General features: G+C 44.1%; 9 non-coding genes across 9 annotated transcripts; 5 read left to right on the forward strand and 4 right to left on the reverse strand.

Moving 5' to 3' along the window:
* Window positions 1-1474: 1474 nt before the first annotated feature.
* Window positions 1475-1546, reverse strand: trnae-cuc (transfer RNA glutamic acid (anticodon CUC)). Its single transcript has one exon. It is a non-coding gene; the product is annotated as a tRNA-Glu (tRNA).
* Window positions 1547-3497: 1951 nt separating this feature from the next.
* trnae-cuc (transfer RNA glutamic acid (anticodon CUC)) lies at window positions 3498-3569 on the reverse strand. Its single transcript has one exon. It is a non-coding gene; the product is annotated as a tRNA-Glu (tRNA).
* A 170-nt stretch (window positions 3570-3739) lies between these two features.
* On the forward strand, window positions 3740-3812 carry trnar-acg (transfer RNA arginine (anticodon ACG)). Its single transcript has one exon. It is a non-coding gene; the product is annotated as a tRNA-Arg (tRNA).
* A 3145-nt stretch (window positions 3813-6957) lies between these two features.
* On the forward strand, window positions 6958-7029 carry trnae-uuc (transfer RNA glutamic acid (anticodon UUC)). Its single transcript has one exon. It is a non-coding gene; the product is annotated as a tRNA-Glu (tRNA).
* Window positions 7030-7425: 396 nt separating this feature from the next.
* Window positions 7426-7497, reverse strand: trnae-cuc (transfer RNA glutamic acid (anticodon CUC)). Its single transcript has one exon. It is a non-coding gene; the product is annotated as a tRNA-Glu (tRNA).
* A 210-nt stretch (window positions 7498-7707) lies between these two features.
* Window positions 7708-7780, forward strand: trnar-acg (transfer RNA arginine (anticodon ACG)). Its single transcript has one exon. It is a non-coding gene; the product is annotated as a tRNA-Arg (tRNA).
* A 1216-nt stretch (window positions 7781-8996) lies between these two features.
* On the forward strand, window positions 8997-9068 carry trnae-uuc (transfer RNA glutamic acid (anticodon UUC)). The gene has a single exon. It is a non-coding gene; the product is annotated as a tRNA-Glu (tRNA).
* A 396-nt stretch (window positions 9069-9464) lies between these two features.
* trnae-cuc (transfer RNA glutamic acid (anticodon CUC)) lies at window positions 9465-9536 on the reverse strand. The gene has a single exon. It is a non-coding gene; the product is annotated as a tRNA-Glu (tRNA).
* A 162-nt stretch (window positions 9537-9698) lies between these two features.
* Window positions 9699-9771, forward strand: trnar-acg (transfer RNA arginine (anticodon ACG)). The gene has a single exon. It is a non-coding gene; the product is annotated as a tRNA-Arg (tRNA).
* The last annotated feature ends 5213 nt before the right edge of the window (window positions 9772-14984 follow it).

The following is a 14984-nucleotide window of genomic DNA, read 5'->3' on the forward strand; positions in this document are numbered from 1 at the left end:
TTTTCTCCAAAGTCCAAAACAAAAGGCAACTCTCTAGGCATTCTTCTATTTTTTCCAAAAAAAGGCACATTCTGCACACCCATTCCGATGTCTAGGGGAGACACGGACATGCTTTGGTATTGCCATTCGTCTCACAAAATGCAGGCTGGTGGGCCAGTTGATTCTAGAATGAACAATTTCATCGCTACTCTGTAACCGCTTTACTACTTTGAAGGGTGCAATGCCATGTGGTTTTGATGTCACAGGCTTGCCATTTTGAAGCCTTATCACTAATTGCCACCTGGACATTGAGAATAATTTGTAATCTGCATTAAACTGAACGAGCGAATAATCAGCATATTAAAAATTGGTCTCACTTTCATTATTAACCTCACAACATGTCAGTTTTGTACCTTGACAGACCGACGATAGGCAGTTTTTCCTCTAGATAACGGTTGCCATGTGTGTTTTCAGATGCATGACACAAGTATTTTCACCTGGACAAGACCTTAATTACCAGTTCGAGGTACAAATTCAGCAATCACAGGATTCTGGCCAAAAAACTGAACCTTGTGTGAGTCAACAAACATGTCCCTTGAATGCATGCAACACTATATATTTCAGTAAACCGTCCCTTCGGATGATTCTTGTATTGCCAAATTATTATCACATTGTTACAGTCACACACCAAAAGCAACAGGCCACTACAAAACCCTGCGCCCACACTGGCCACATTTATGGAAAGTGGCCCACAAGCTTGTGGCCAGTTAAAGCTGGCCAGTTCCCATATGGTCTAGCAGTTAGGATTCCTGGTTTTCTTGTACGCAGCCAGGGGTTGACTCCAGTTTTTCCTCTAGATAAAGGTTGCCGTGTGTGTTTTCAAATGGATGACACGAGTATTTTCACTTGGACAAGAGCTTAATTACCAGTTTGAGGAATCAATTCTGCAATCACAGGAATCTGCCCAAATACACCGAACCCCCGGGTTGAGTGAAAAAACAGATTCCCTGAATGCATACAACACTATATAATTCAGAAAACCGTCCTTTTGGATAATTCTTGTTTTGCCAAATTATTATCACATTGTTACAGTCACAGAACTAAAGCAACAGGCCACTACAAGGTCCTGCGCCCACGCTGACCACATGTATGGAAAGTGCGCCAGAAGCCCATGGCCAGTTTAAAGTGTCCAGATCCCATATGGTCTAGCGGTTAGGATTCCTGGTTTTTTTTTTTTTACTTTTTGGCCAGCAGTAGAGCTACAGAACCCTGATATTTCGAGGTTCTGACTAGCCCTTAGCCCCTTCGATAGCTCAGCTGGTAGAGCGGAGGACTGTAGGTTGGAGTGTTGGCCATCCTTAGGTCGCTGGTTCAACTCCGGCTCGAAGGAGGTGTTTTTTTCATGTTCCCACCAATGTTTTGGCTTGGAGCTGGCTTTCTCACAGCTGTCAGCAGAGCTTGAATTCGCAGTCCACAATTGGAAGGCAAAAGAGCTTTCCCTGACCGGGAATCGAACCCGGGCCGCGGCGGTGAGAGCGCCGAATCCTAACCACTAGACCACCAGGGATGGATGGTGGGCTGGAGGGCTCGTGGGCTGGTGGGCAGGAGGGCTGGAGGGCTCGTGGGCTGGTGGGCTGGTGGGCTGCAGGGCTGGTAGTCTGTTCTCCTGATAACAAGGTGAGAATGAGCAGACATCAATGCTTGCCACCGTCACATCGAAAACCAACAAGTCTGTAACAATCGGGGGTCTTTACTAATGGTGGGCCAGTGGCGCAATGGATAACGCGTCTGACTACGGATCAGAAGATTCTAGGTTCGACTCCTGGCTGGCTTGCTCTGTGCTTGTTTTTCTCCGGCTTATTTTGTTGTTGTGTTTTTTTTCTCCAAAGTCCAAAAGAAAAGGCAACTCTCTAGGCATTCTTCTATTTTTTCCAAAAAAAGGCACATTCTGCACACCCATTCCGATGTCTAGGGGAGACACGGACATGCTTTGGTATTGCCATTCATCTCACAAAATGCTGGCTGGTGGGCCAGTTGATTCTAGAATGAACAATTTCATCGCTACTCTGTAGCCGCTTTACTACTTTGAAGGGTGCAATGCCATGTGGTTTTGATGTCACAGGCTTGCCATTTTGAAGCCTTATCACTAATTGCCGCCTGGACATTGAGAATAATTTGTAATCTGCATTAAACTGAACGAGCGAATAATCAGCATATTAAAAATTGGTCTCACTTTCATTATTAACCTCACAACATGTCAGTTTTGTACCTTGACAGACCGACGATAGGCAGTTTTTCCTCTAGATAACGGTTGCCATGTGTGTTTTCAGATGCATGACACAAGTATTTTCACCTGGACAAGACCTTAATTACCAGTTCGAGGTATAAATTCAGCAATCACAGGATTCTGGCCAAAAAACTGAACCATGTGTGAGTCAACAAACATGTCCCTTGAATGCATGCAACACTATATATTTCAGTAAACCGTCCCTTCGGATGATTCTTGTATTGCCAAATTATTATCACATTGTTACAGTCACACACCAAAAGCAACAGGCCACTACAAAACCCTGCGCCCACACTGGCCACATTTATGGAAAGTGGCCCACAAGCTTGTGGCCAGTTAAAGCTGGCCAGTTCCCATATGGTCTAGCAGTTAGGATTCCTGGTTTTCTCGTACGCAGCCAGGGGTTGACTCCAGTTTTTCCTCTAGATAAAGGTTGCCGTGTGTGTTTTCAAATGGATGACACGAGTATTTTCACTTGGACAAGAGCTTAATTACCAGTTTGAGGAATCAATTCTGCAATCACAGGAATCTGCCCAAATACACTGAACCCCCGGGTTGAGTGAAAAAACAGATTCCCTGAATGCATACAACACTATATAATTCAGAAAACCGTCCTTTTGGATAATTCTTGTTTTGCCAAATTATTATCACATTGTTACAGTCACAGAACTAAAGCAACAGGCCACTACAAGGTCCTGCGCCCACGCTGACCACATGTATGGAAAGTGCGCCAGAAGCCCATGGCCAGTTTAAAGTGTCCAAATCCCATATGGTCTAGCGGTTAGGATTCCTGGTTTTCACCCAGGTGGCCCAGGTTCAACTCCCGGTATGGGAATGCATGCTCCTTTTTGCTTCCCTCCTCAAAAATCCAGCAAATCTTCCTGCACCAGAAGTGACTTTTTGGCCAGCAGTAGAGCTACAGAACCCTGATATGTCGAGGTTCTGATCCAGCAAATCTTCCTGCACCAGAAGTGACTTTTTGGCCAGCAGTAGAGCTACAGAACCCTGATATGTCGAGGTTCTGACTAGCCCTTAGCCCCTTCGATAGCTCAGCTGGTAGAGCGGAGGACTGTAGGTTGGAGTGTTGGCCATCCTTAGGTCGCTGGTTCAACTCCGGCTCGAAGGAGGTGTTTTTTTCATGTTCCCACCAATGTTTTGGCTTGGAGCTGGCTTTCTCACAGCTGTCAGCAGAGCTTGAATTCGCAGTCCACAATTGGAAGGCAAAAGAGCTTTCCCTGACCGGGAATCGAACCCGGGCCGCGGCGGTGAGAGCGCCGAATCCTAACCACTAGACCACCAGGGATGGATGGTGGGCTGGAGGGCTCGTGGGCTCGTGGGCTGGTGGGCTGGTGGGCTGGAGGGCTGGTAGTCTGTTCTCCTGATAACAAGGTGAGAATGAGCAGACATCAATGCTTGCCACCGTCACATCGAAAACCAACAAGTCTGTAACAATCGGGGGTCTTTACTAATGGTGGGCCAGTGGCGCAATGGATAACGCGTCTGACTACGGATCAGAAGATTCTAGGTTCGACTCCTGGCTGGCTCGCTCTGTGCTTGTTTTTCTCCGGCTTATTTTGTTGTTGTGTTTTTTTTCTCCAAAGTCCAAAAGAAAAGGCAACTCTCTAGGCATTCTTCTATTTTTTCCAAAAAAAGGCACATTCTGCACACCCATTCCGATGTCTAGGGGAGACACGGACATGCTTTGGTATTGCCATTCGTCTCACAAAATGCAGGCTGGTGGGCCAGTTGATTCTAGAAAGAACAATTTCATCGCTACTCTGTAACCGCTTTACTACTTTGAAGGGTGCAATGCCATGTGGTTTTGATGTCACAGGCTTGCCATTTTGAAGCCTTATCACTAATTGCCACCTGGACATTGAGAATAATTTGTAATCTGCATTAAACTGAACGAGCGAATAATCAGCATATTAAAAATTGGTCTCACTTTCATTATTAACCTCACAACATGTCAGTTTTGTACCTTGACAGACCGACGATAGGCAGTTTTTCCTCTAGATAACGGTTGCCATGTGTGTTTTCAGATGCATGACACAAGTATTTTCACCTGGACAAGACCTTAATTACCAGTTCGAGGTATAAATTCAGCAATCACAGGATTCTGGCCAAAAAACTGAACCATGTGTGAGTCAACAAACATGTCCCTTGAATGCATGCAACACTATATATTTCAGTAAACCGTCCCTTCGGATGATTCTTGTATTGCCAAATTATTATCACATTGTTACAGTCACACACCAAAAGCAACAGGCCACTACAAGACCCTGCGCCCACACTGGCCACATTTATGGAAAGTGGCCCACAAGCTTGTGGCCAGTTAAAGCTGGCCAGTTCCCATATGGTCTAGCAGTTAGGATTCCTGGTTTTCTTGTACGCAGCCAGGGGTTGACTCCAGTTTTTCCTCTAGATAAAGGTTGCCGTGTGTGTTTTCAAATGGATGACACGAGTATTTTCACTTGGACAAGAGCTTAATTACCAGTTTGAGGAATCAATTCTGCAATCACAGGAATCTGCCCAAATACACTGAACCCCCGGGTTGAGTGAAAAAACAGATTCCCTGAATGCATACAACACTATATAATTCAGAAAACCGTCCTTTTGGATAATTCTTGTTTTGCCAAATTATTATCATATTGTTACAGTCACAGAACTAAAGCAACAGGCCACTACAAGGTCCTGCGCCCACGCTGACCACATGTATGGAAAGTGCCCCAGAAGCCCATGGCCAGTTTAAAGTGTCCAGATCCCATATGGTCTAGCAGTTAGGATTCCTGGTTTTCACCCAGGCGGCCCGGGTTCAACTCCCGGTATGGGAATGCATGCTCCTTTTTGCTTCCCTCCTCAAAAATCCAGCAAATCTTCCTGCACCAGAAGTGACTTTTTGGCCAGCAGTAGAGCTACAGAACCCTGATATGTCGAGGTTCTGACTAGCCCTTAGCCCCTTCGATAGCTCAGCTGGTAGAGCGGAGGACTGTAGGTTGGAGTGTTGGCCATCCTTAGGTCGCTGGTTCAACTCCGGCTCGAAGGAGGTGTTTTTTTTCATGTTCCCACCAATGTTTTGGCTTGGAGCTGGCTTTCTCACAGCTGTCAGCAGAGCTTGAATTCGCAGTCCACAATTGGAAGGCAAAAGAGCTTTCCCTGACCGGGAATCGAACCCGGGCCGCTGCGGTGAGAGCGCCGAATCCTAACCACTAGACCACCAGGGAGGGATGGTGGGCTGGAGGGCTCGTGGGCTGCTGGGCTGGTGGGATGGAGGGCTGGAGGGCTGGAGGGCTGGTAGTCTGTTCTCCTGATAACAAGGTGAGAATGAGCAGACATCAATGCTTGCCACCGTCACATCGAAAACCAACAAGTCTGTAACAATCGGGGGTCTTTACTTTTGGTGGGCCAGTGGCGCAATGGATAACGCATCTGACTACGGATCAGAAGATTCTAGGTTCGACTCCTGGCTGGCTCGCTCTGTGCTTGTTTTTCTCCGGCTTATTTTGTTGTTGTGTTTTTTTTCTCCAAAGTCCAAAAGAAAAGGCAACTCTCTAGGCATTCTTCTATTTTTTCCAAAAAAAGGCACATTCTGCACACCCATTCCGATGTCTAGGGGAGACACGGACATGCTTTGGTATTGCCATTCGTCTCACAAAATGCAGGCTGGTGGGCCAGTTGATTCTAGAATGAACAATTTCATCGCTACTCTGTAACCGCTTTACTACTTTGAAGGGTGCAATGCCATGTGGTTTTGATGTCACAGGCTTGCCATTTTGAAGCCTTATCACTAATTGCCACCTGGACATTGAGAATAATTTGTAATCTGCATTAAACTGAACGAGCGAATAATCAGCATATTAAAAATTGGTCTCACTTTCATTATTAACCTCACAACATGTCAGTTTTGTACCTTGACAGACCGACGATAGGCAGTTTTTCCTCTAGATAACGGTTGCCATGTGTGTTTTCAGATGCATGACACAAGTATTTTCACCTGGACAAGACCTTAATTACCAGTTCGAGGTATAAATTCAGCAATCACAGGATTCTGGCCAAAAAACTGAACCATGTGTGAGTCAACAAACATGTCCCTTGAATGCATGCAACACTATATATTTCAGTAAACCGTCCCTTCGGATGATTCTTGTATTGCCAAATTATTATCACATTGTTACAGTCACACACCAAAAGCAACAGGCCACTACAAAACCCTGCGCCCACACTGGCCACATTTATGGAAAGTGGCCCACAAGCTTGTGGCCAGTTAAAGCTGGCCAGTTCCCATATGGTCTAGCAGTTAGGATTCCTGGTTTTCTCGTACGCAGCCAGGGGTTGACTCCAGTTTTTCCTCTAGATAAAGGTTGCCGTGTGTGTTTTCAAATGGATGACACGAGTATTTTCACTTGGACAAGAGCTTAATTACCAGTTTGAGGAATCAATTCTGCAATCACAGGAATCTGCCCAAATACACTGAACCCCCGGGTTGAGTGAAAAAACAGATTCCCTGAATGCATACAACACTATATAATTCAGAAAACCGTCCTTTTGCATAATTCTTGTGTTGCCAAATTATTATCACATTGTTACAGTCACAGAACTAAAGCAACAGGCCACTACAAGGTCCTGCGCCCACGCTGACCACATGTATGGAAAGTGCGCCAGAAGCCCATGGCCAGTTTAAAGTGTCCAAATCCCATATGGTCTAGCGGTTAGGATTCCTGGTTTTCACCCAGGCGGCCCGGGTTCAACTCCCGGTATGGGAATGCATGCTCCTTTTTGCTTCCCTCCTCAAAAATCCAGCAAATCTTCCTGCACCAGAAGTGACTTTTTGGCCAGCAGTAGAGCTACAGAACCCTGATATATTGAGGTTCTGATCCAGCAAATCTTCCTGCACCAGAAGTGACTTTTTGGCCAGCAGTAGAGCTACAGAACCCTGATATGTCGAGGTTCTGACTAGCCCTTAGCCCCTTCGATAGCTCAGCTGGTAGAGCGGAGGACTGTAGTTTGGAGTGTTGGCCATCCTTAGGTCGCTGGTTCAACTCCGGCTCGAAGGAGGTGTTTTTTTCATGTTCCCACCAATGTTTTGGCTTGGAGATGGCTTTCTCACAGCTGTCAGCAGAGCTTGAATTCGCAGTCCACAATTGGAAGGCAAAAGAGCTTTCCCTGACCGGGAATCGAACCCGGGCCGCGGCGGTGAGAGCGCCGAATCCTAACCACTAGACCACCAGGGAGGGATGGTGGGCTGGAGGGCTCGTGGGCTGGAGGGCTCGTGGGCTGGTGGGCAGGAGGGCTGGATGGCTCGTGGGCTGGTGGGCTGGTGGGCTTGAGGGCTGGTAGTCTGTTCTCCTGATAACAAGGTGAGAATGAGCAGACATCAATGCTTGCCACTGTCACATCGAAAACCAACAAGTCTGTAACAATCGGGGGTCTTTACTAATGGTGGGCCAGTGGCGCAATGGATAACGCGTCTGACTACGGATCAGAAGATTCTAGGTTCGACTCCTGGCTGGCTCGCTCTGTGCTTGTTTTTCTCCGGCTTATTTTGTTGTTGTGTTTTTTTTCTCCAAAGTCCAAAACAAAAGGCAACTCTCTAGGCATTCTTCTATTTTTTCCAAAAAAAGGCACATTCTGCACACCCATTCCGATGTCTAGGGGAGACACGGACATGCTTTGGTATTGCCATTCGTCTCACAAAATGCAGGCTGGTGGGCCAGTTGATTCTAGAATGAACAATTTCATCGCTACTCTGTAACCGCTTTACTACTTTGAAGGGTGCAATGCCATGTGGTTTTGATGTCACAGGCTTGCCATTTTGAAGCCTTATCACTAATTGCCACCTGGACATTGAGAATAATTTGTAATCTGCATTAAACTGAACGAGCGAATAATCAGCATATTAAAAATTGGTCTCACTTTCATTATTAACCTCACAACATGTCAGTTTTGTACCTTGACAGACCGACGATAGGCAGTTTTTCCTCTAGATAACGGTTGCCATGTGTGTTTTCAGATGCATGACACAAGTATTTTCACCTGGACAAGACCTTAATTACCAGTTCGAGGTATAAATTCAGCAATCACAGGATTCTGGCCAAAAAACTGAACCATGTGTGAGTCAACAAACATGTCCCTTGAATGCATGCAACACTATATATTTCAGTAAACCGTCCCTTCGGATGATTCTTGTATTGCCAAATTATTATCACATTGTTACAGTCACACACCAAAAGCAACAGGCCACTACAAAACCCTGCGCCCACACTGGCCACATTTATGGAAAGTGGCCCACAAGCTTGTGGCCAGTTAAAGCTGGCCAGTTCCCATATGGTCTAGCAGTTAGGATTCCTGGTTTTCTCGTACGCAGCCAGGGGTTGACTCCAGTTTTTCCTCTAGATAAAGGTTGCCGTGTGTGTTTTCAAATGGATGACACGAGTATTTTCACTTGGACAAGAGCTTAATTACCAGTTTGAGGAATCAATTCTGCAATCACAGGAATCTGCCCAAATACACTGAACCCCCGGGTTGAGTGAAAAAACAGATTCCCTGAATGCATACAACACTATATAATTCAGAAAACCGTCCTTTTGGATAATTCTTGTTTTGCCAAATTATTATCACATTGTTACAGTCACAGAACTAAAGCAACAGGCCACTACAAGGTCCTGCGCCCACGCTGACCACATGTATGGAAAGTGCGCCAGAAGCCCATGGCCAGTTTAAAGTGTCCAAATCCCATATGGTCTAGCGGTTAGGATTCCTGGTTTTCACCCAGGCGGCCCGGGTTCAACTCCCGGTATGGGAATGCATGCTCCTTTTTGCTTCCCTCCTCAAAAATCCAGCAAATCTTCCTGCACCAGAAGTGACTTTTTGGCCAGCAGTAGAGCTACAGAACCCTGATATGTCGAGGTTCTGATCCAGCAAATCTTCCTGCACCAGAAGTGACTTTTTGGCCAGCAGTAGAGCTACAGAACCCTGATATGTCGAGGTTCTGACTAGCCCTTAGCCCCTTCGATAGCTCAGCTGGTAGAGCGGAGGACTGTAGGTTGGAGTGTTGGCCATCCTTAGGTCGCTGGTTCAACTCCGGCTCGAAGGAGGTGTTTTTTTCATGTTCCCACCAATGTTTTGGCTTGGAGCTGGCTTTCTCACAGCTGTCAGCAGAGCTTGAATTCGCAGTCCACAATTGGAAGGCAAAAGAGCTTTCCCTGACCGGGAATCGAACCCGGGCCGCGGCGGTGAGAGCGCCGAATCCTAACCACTAGACCACCAGGGATGGATGGTGGGCTGGAGGGCTCGTGGGCTGGTGGGCTGGTGGGCTGGAGGGCTGGTAGTCTGTTCTCCTGATAACAAGGTGAGAATGAGCAGACATCAATGCTTGCCACCGTCACATCGAAAACCAACAAGTCTGTAACAATCGGGGGTCTTTACTAATGGTGGGCCAGTGGCGCAATGGATAACGCGTCTGACTACGGATCAGAAGATTCTAGGTTCGACTCCTGGCTGGCTCGCTCTGTGCTTGTTTTTCTCCGGCTTATTTTGTTGTTGTGTTTTTTTTCTCCAAAGTCCAAAAGAAAAGGCAACTCTCTAGGCATTCTTCTATTTTTTCCAAAAAAAGGCACATTCTGCACACCCATTCCGATGTCTAGGGGAGACACGGACATGCTTTGGTATTGCCATTCGTCTCACAAAATGCAGGCTGGTGGGCCAGTTGATTCTAGAAAGAACAATTTCATCGCTACTCTGTAACCGCTTTACTACTTTGAAGGGTGCAATGCCATGTGGTTTTGATGTCACAGGCTTGCCATTTTGAAGCCTTATCACTAATTGCCACCTGGACATTGAGAATAATTTGTAATCTGCATTAAACTGAACGAGCGAATAATCAGCATATTAAAAATTGGTCTCACTTTCATTATTAACCTCACAACATGTCAGTTTTGTACCTTGACAGACCGACGATAGGCAGTTTTTCCTCTAGATAACGGTTGCCATGTGTGTTTTCAGATGCATGACACAAGTATTTTCACCTGGACAAGACCTTAATTACCAGTTCGAGGTATAAATTCAGCAATCACAGGATTCTGGCCAAAAAACTGAACCATGTGTGAGTCAACAAACATGTCCCTTGAATGCATGCAACACTATATATTTCAGTAAACCGTCCCTTCGGATGATTCTTGTATTGCCAAATTATTATCACATTGTTACAGTCACACACCAAAAGCAACAGGCCACTACAAGACCCTGCGCCCACACTGGCCACATTTATGGAAAGTGGCCCACAAGCTTGTGGCCAGTTAAAGCTGGCCAGTTCCCATATGGTCTAGCAGTTAGGATTCCTGGTTTTCTTGTACGCAGCCAGGGGTTGACTCCAGTTTTTCCTCTAGATAAAGGTTGCCGTGTGTGTTTTCAAATGGATGACACGAGTATTTTCACTTGGACAAGAGCTTAATTACCAGTTTGAGGAATCAATTCTGCAATCACAGGAATCTGCCCAAATACACTGAACCCCCGGGTTGAGTGAAAAAACAGATTCCCTGAATGCATACAACACTATATAATTCAGAAAACCGTCCTTTTGGATAATTCTTGTTTTGCCAAATTATTATCATATTGTTACAGTCACAGAACTAAAGCAACAGGCCACTACAAGGTCCTGCGCCCACGCTGACCACATGTATGGAAAGTGCCCCAGAAGCCCATGGCCAGTTTAAAGTGTCCAGATCCCATATGGTCTAGCGGTTAGGATTCCTGGTTTTTTTTTTTTTACTTTTTGGCCAGCAGTAGAGCTACAGAACCCTGATATGTCGAGGTTCTGACTAGCCCTTAGCCCCTTCGATGGCGGTACCTGACAACCACAAGTCTGTAAAATTAATCCAATAGTATGCCGACTTCTATCTTTTAAAAACCAATCACGTTATGACCTCTATCTTTTGAAAACCAATCACGTTACGACCTCTATCTTTTGAAAACCAATCACGTTACGACTTCTATCTTTTAAAAACCAATCACCTTACGACTTCTATCTTTTATAAATCAATCACGTTGCGATCTCTATTTTTCCGCGTCCAATGAAATGGCAAGGTCTATTTCTCATACACCAATCACGCACGTCCTCGCCAATTGCATGTAATCTCCGCTCAGGTAACGTTAAATTATTTACATTCCGCTCATGTATGTTATTTATATCTTGATATGAATGAAATGGTTTAGGATTTTTGTTCTTTAGGAATAGCAAGATTGGCCATGTAAATTAGCCTATGATTACCGCTTGATACTACGTAACGTCAACTGTCACTGATGTGTAAATACTATTACGACCGGAGCTAACGTAACTGTAAATATGTCGAATTTAACCGATTAACAAGTTTTCTCAATGAAAAAAAAAATGCTTTTTATTTAATTGTAATAAGGTTCCACAGCTTTTTCCAAATGCGGCATTTGAACACACAAAATAAATTTGGAAAATGTTAATGTTTTGTTTAACTTTTACACGTATGTTATATGTTTGTACATATGTTATGACCAGTCAAAAGAAGTGAATGGATAAGTTTATACATTCAGGTTCATGCCCTTATCACATGGACACAGTTGAAAGACCACAATATGTTTAATCTGAGTATTTGTTTTAGTCAAATTAATCCATAATGCTATATATTTATTTATTTATTTATACTCATAAACGTGTTGTATGAGCCTAGGTCATTGAGACATACAGCCATAATAGAAAGATCTATCACAACTTGTTAAGACTCTATGTAATTGTTCTTATACTTTTATTCTTGTTATAATCTTATTATATGTATTTTTTTATATTTGTACAAACATACACACATACATACAAACATATATATATATATATATATATATATATATATATATATATATATATATATATATATATATATATATATATATATATATATATATATATATATATATATATATATATATATATATATATAAATGTTATATAATTGTTTTGACATTATATATATGACTGAATTGTGCAATTGAAATGTTTCCTCTTGGCATGAATATAGCCCCTGCTGCTGACATGGCATTAAATAATAAATAAATAAATCACAACATGTTATATGTAAGATAATATGTGTATTATAATGAACTTATAATCTGCTATAATATGGCGGTCGTTCTGGACCAGGAACACAACTAGCTATCATGAAATGAACACAACAGGAGGGTAAATGCTACAGGCTACAATGGCAGTTAGTGTAACGTGTTATGTAGTGTTTCAGGCAACGACATGGCTTCAGCTAAGTCTCACAAAGGCATGAGTAATGCTGAATGGCTTGCGCGTCTGGAGATTTTTGCCCAAACAGGAGTTTGGCCATCTACACAGGGGAATAGACCTTCTCCCCGACAAAAACGATGGCATGAGATGTATCAGAAGGTAAGTTATGCAGCTAGATTCATGGGCAAACTAACAAACTTTTTTGACAATACATTGTGGTATTTTTATTTATGTGTATGGTTAAGTAATTACATGTAAATACAATGTTATATTGATATAATTATGATGACTTATTGCTGTTTTGAGATCCAGTGTCAGAGGTATAATTCATGTTCACAGATAGAAAAGTGCCCTCTGCAAATGAGGGGACAGACCACTCTTCTGAAGGAAGCTCAGACATGTATTTGTGGCTTTCACAAGGTAACTTCAATTAGCCTGGTTCAAGTTGCATAAATAGATAGATGTGTTTGCAACATCAATGTGTCTTTATATCTAAAATCACATTAGGAAGACTGTTTTGTACTTTATGCATGTGTCACAGGTTCATCCACCAGTCACAGGGGAAGCATCACAGAGCACCCCGGCCCAAAGCACACCCTCTGTCAGCGATGTGTCATGTCCTGCAAAGAGACCTAAACTGACATTGTCAATGGTAAGCAGACCACACTATTGCATGCATCACTGCAGATACTGAAACATCTCAACCTTTAACTATAGTGTTAGGGTTTTGTTATCACTAACCATGACAAATCTTTTTAGTTTGAAAAGTCAAGGTTTGGAGGCTCACATGTGGCAGCAGCAAAACCTAATTTGAGCACCCAGAGGAAAACCTCTCAGGTTAATATTAAAAGACATCAAGACTTTTATAATGTCATCATGACTTTATCACTATGTAATTTTAATGTATTAAAAACATGGCAATCCCCTTAATAAATTATTCATAATGTTTGACTCCACAGATGTTAGAGCACTCCAGTTCAGCTACAGTTTCATGTCCACCCTCTGATCCTCATCCTCCTCCATCCCCCAAACCTCATCAGCCCGTCATCCAGTCCTCCTCTTCCTTCTTCCTTCCTCCACCTCAGAGTTCACAACGCATCAAAAAAACAGCAACGCCATCAACTGTTTCTGAGAATACTGTTGTGAGGAGCCCAGTAAGATCTCATTCAAAATATATACATGTCTTCATCATTTAATGCTCTCTTAGCTTTTATTTAAACCAGTGTTTTTTATAATATCAGCAGGTCTCATCTCAGCCAGAAGATCTCCCCCTTCTGTGGCCACAGACAATGCCACAGCAAGACCAGAAGTGGGTGTCAGAAGCACTTTTTAGGGTTGGTGCAAAGGGAAAGCTGGAGCTGCGTGAAAACCTACAGTTGTGGTATCACCCCCCACCACCAGCCCTGTTGTACCACCAAGCTCCAACACCTGATAGGTTTTTTTCACAGCGTCTCTTGCTCTGGATGCCATATAAGCTGTGGAAGGTGCGGCTCCAGTGTACTAACCCTGCCTGTGCCAGGCAACAGCTGTGTGGTGGTGGACTGCACAGGAGGGTACGACAGGTGTTAGACATTGACAGATACTACAACCTGGTGACAGAGACCCTGATCTGCACCAGGTGTAGAACCAGCTATCTGTCCTGGAGTCAAGCTGTGCTGCAGCAGTTGGACCTGGCCCATCGATCTGAATTCAGGGTCATCCTCACACGCAAGTAATTATTTTGCAGTCATTTTCACTTATGTTCTACCCTTTCTGATAAATATTTCCTACAATAATTAGATACCTTATAATAAGATACTTAAATGAATGCTTTTTTCCAAGGTATGCCTGTGACATTCGGGTTCTTCGCTTGCTGCGTGAGAGGGGCATGGGGAATGGCCCAGTGAGGATCATCGGCCAGCTGAGAGAGAACCACAGTGAGGAGTGGTTGAAACGTGCGCTTCGGTACACATCAGAGTGTGTGGCCTTTTTTGATAATCGTGGCCTGCATCCGCTGCACTTCCAGGAGCCACCACCACTTGCTTCAGTACCCAGCTACAAATGGCTCCTCACTGTATATAGTCAGGACATTCTCAACAGGCTCGATCACATAAAGGCCAGCATAACATCCACGTATGGATCAATCTTAAAAATGGATTCAACTAAGAAGGTCAGATAAGCTGCTTAATTGACTGTACCCTTATCTATAATGTATTGTTAGACCAAGAGAGCTTTATTTTTTTCAGTGTAACTGATTTGGATGCATGTTGTATTATTTGCTATGCTTATTGTTTCTTTCAGATCACCAAGAAGTTGAGCGGGCCTGCGAAAGGCACAGCACAGTGGCTTACCTCAGTGGGCAATGAGATAGGTCAGGTGCTGATGAGTGTCCTGACTGCGAATGAAGGGGCTGGGTTAGACCTCATGGCTGCAGGGCTCATGGAGCGATACCGGAGTGCTGGTGTTGATCCTCCCACTATCATTTAT

Source organism: Carassius gibelio, chromosome A11 (assembly GCF_023724105.1).
Source record: "Carassius gibelio isolate Cgi1373 ecotype wild population from Czech Republic chromosome A11, carGib1.2-hapl.c, whole genome shotgun sequence".
NCBI classification, from domain to species: Eukaryota; Metazoa; Chordata; class Actinopteri; order Cypriniformes; family Cyprinidae; genus Carassius; species Carassius gibelio.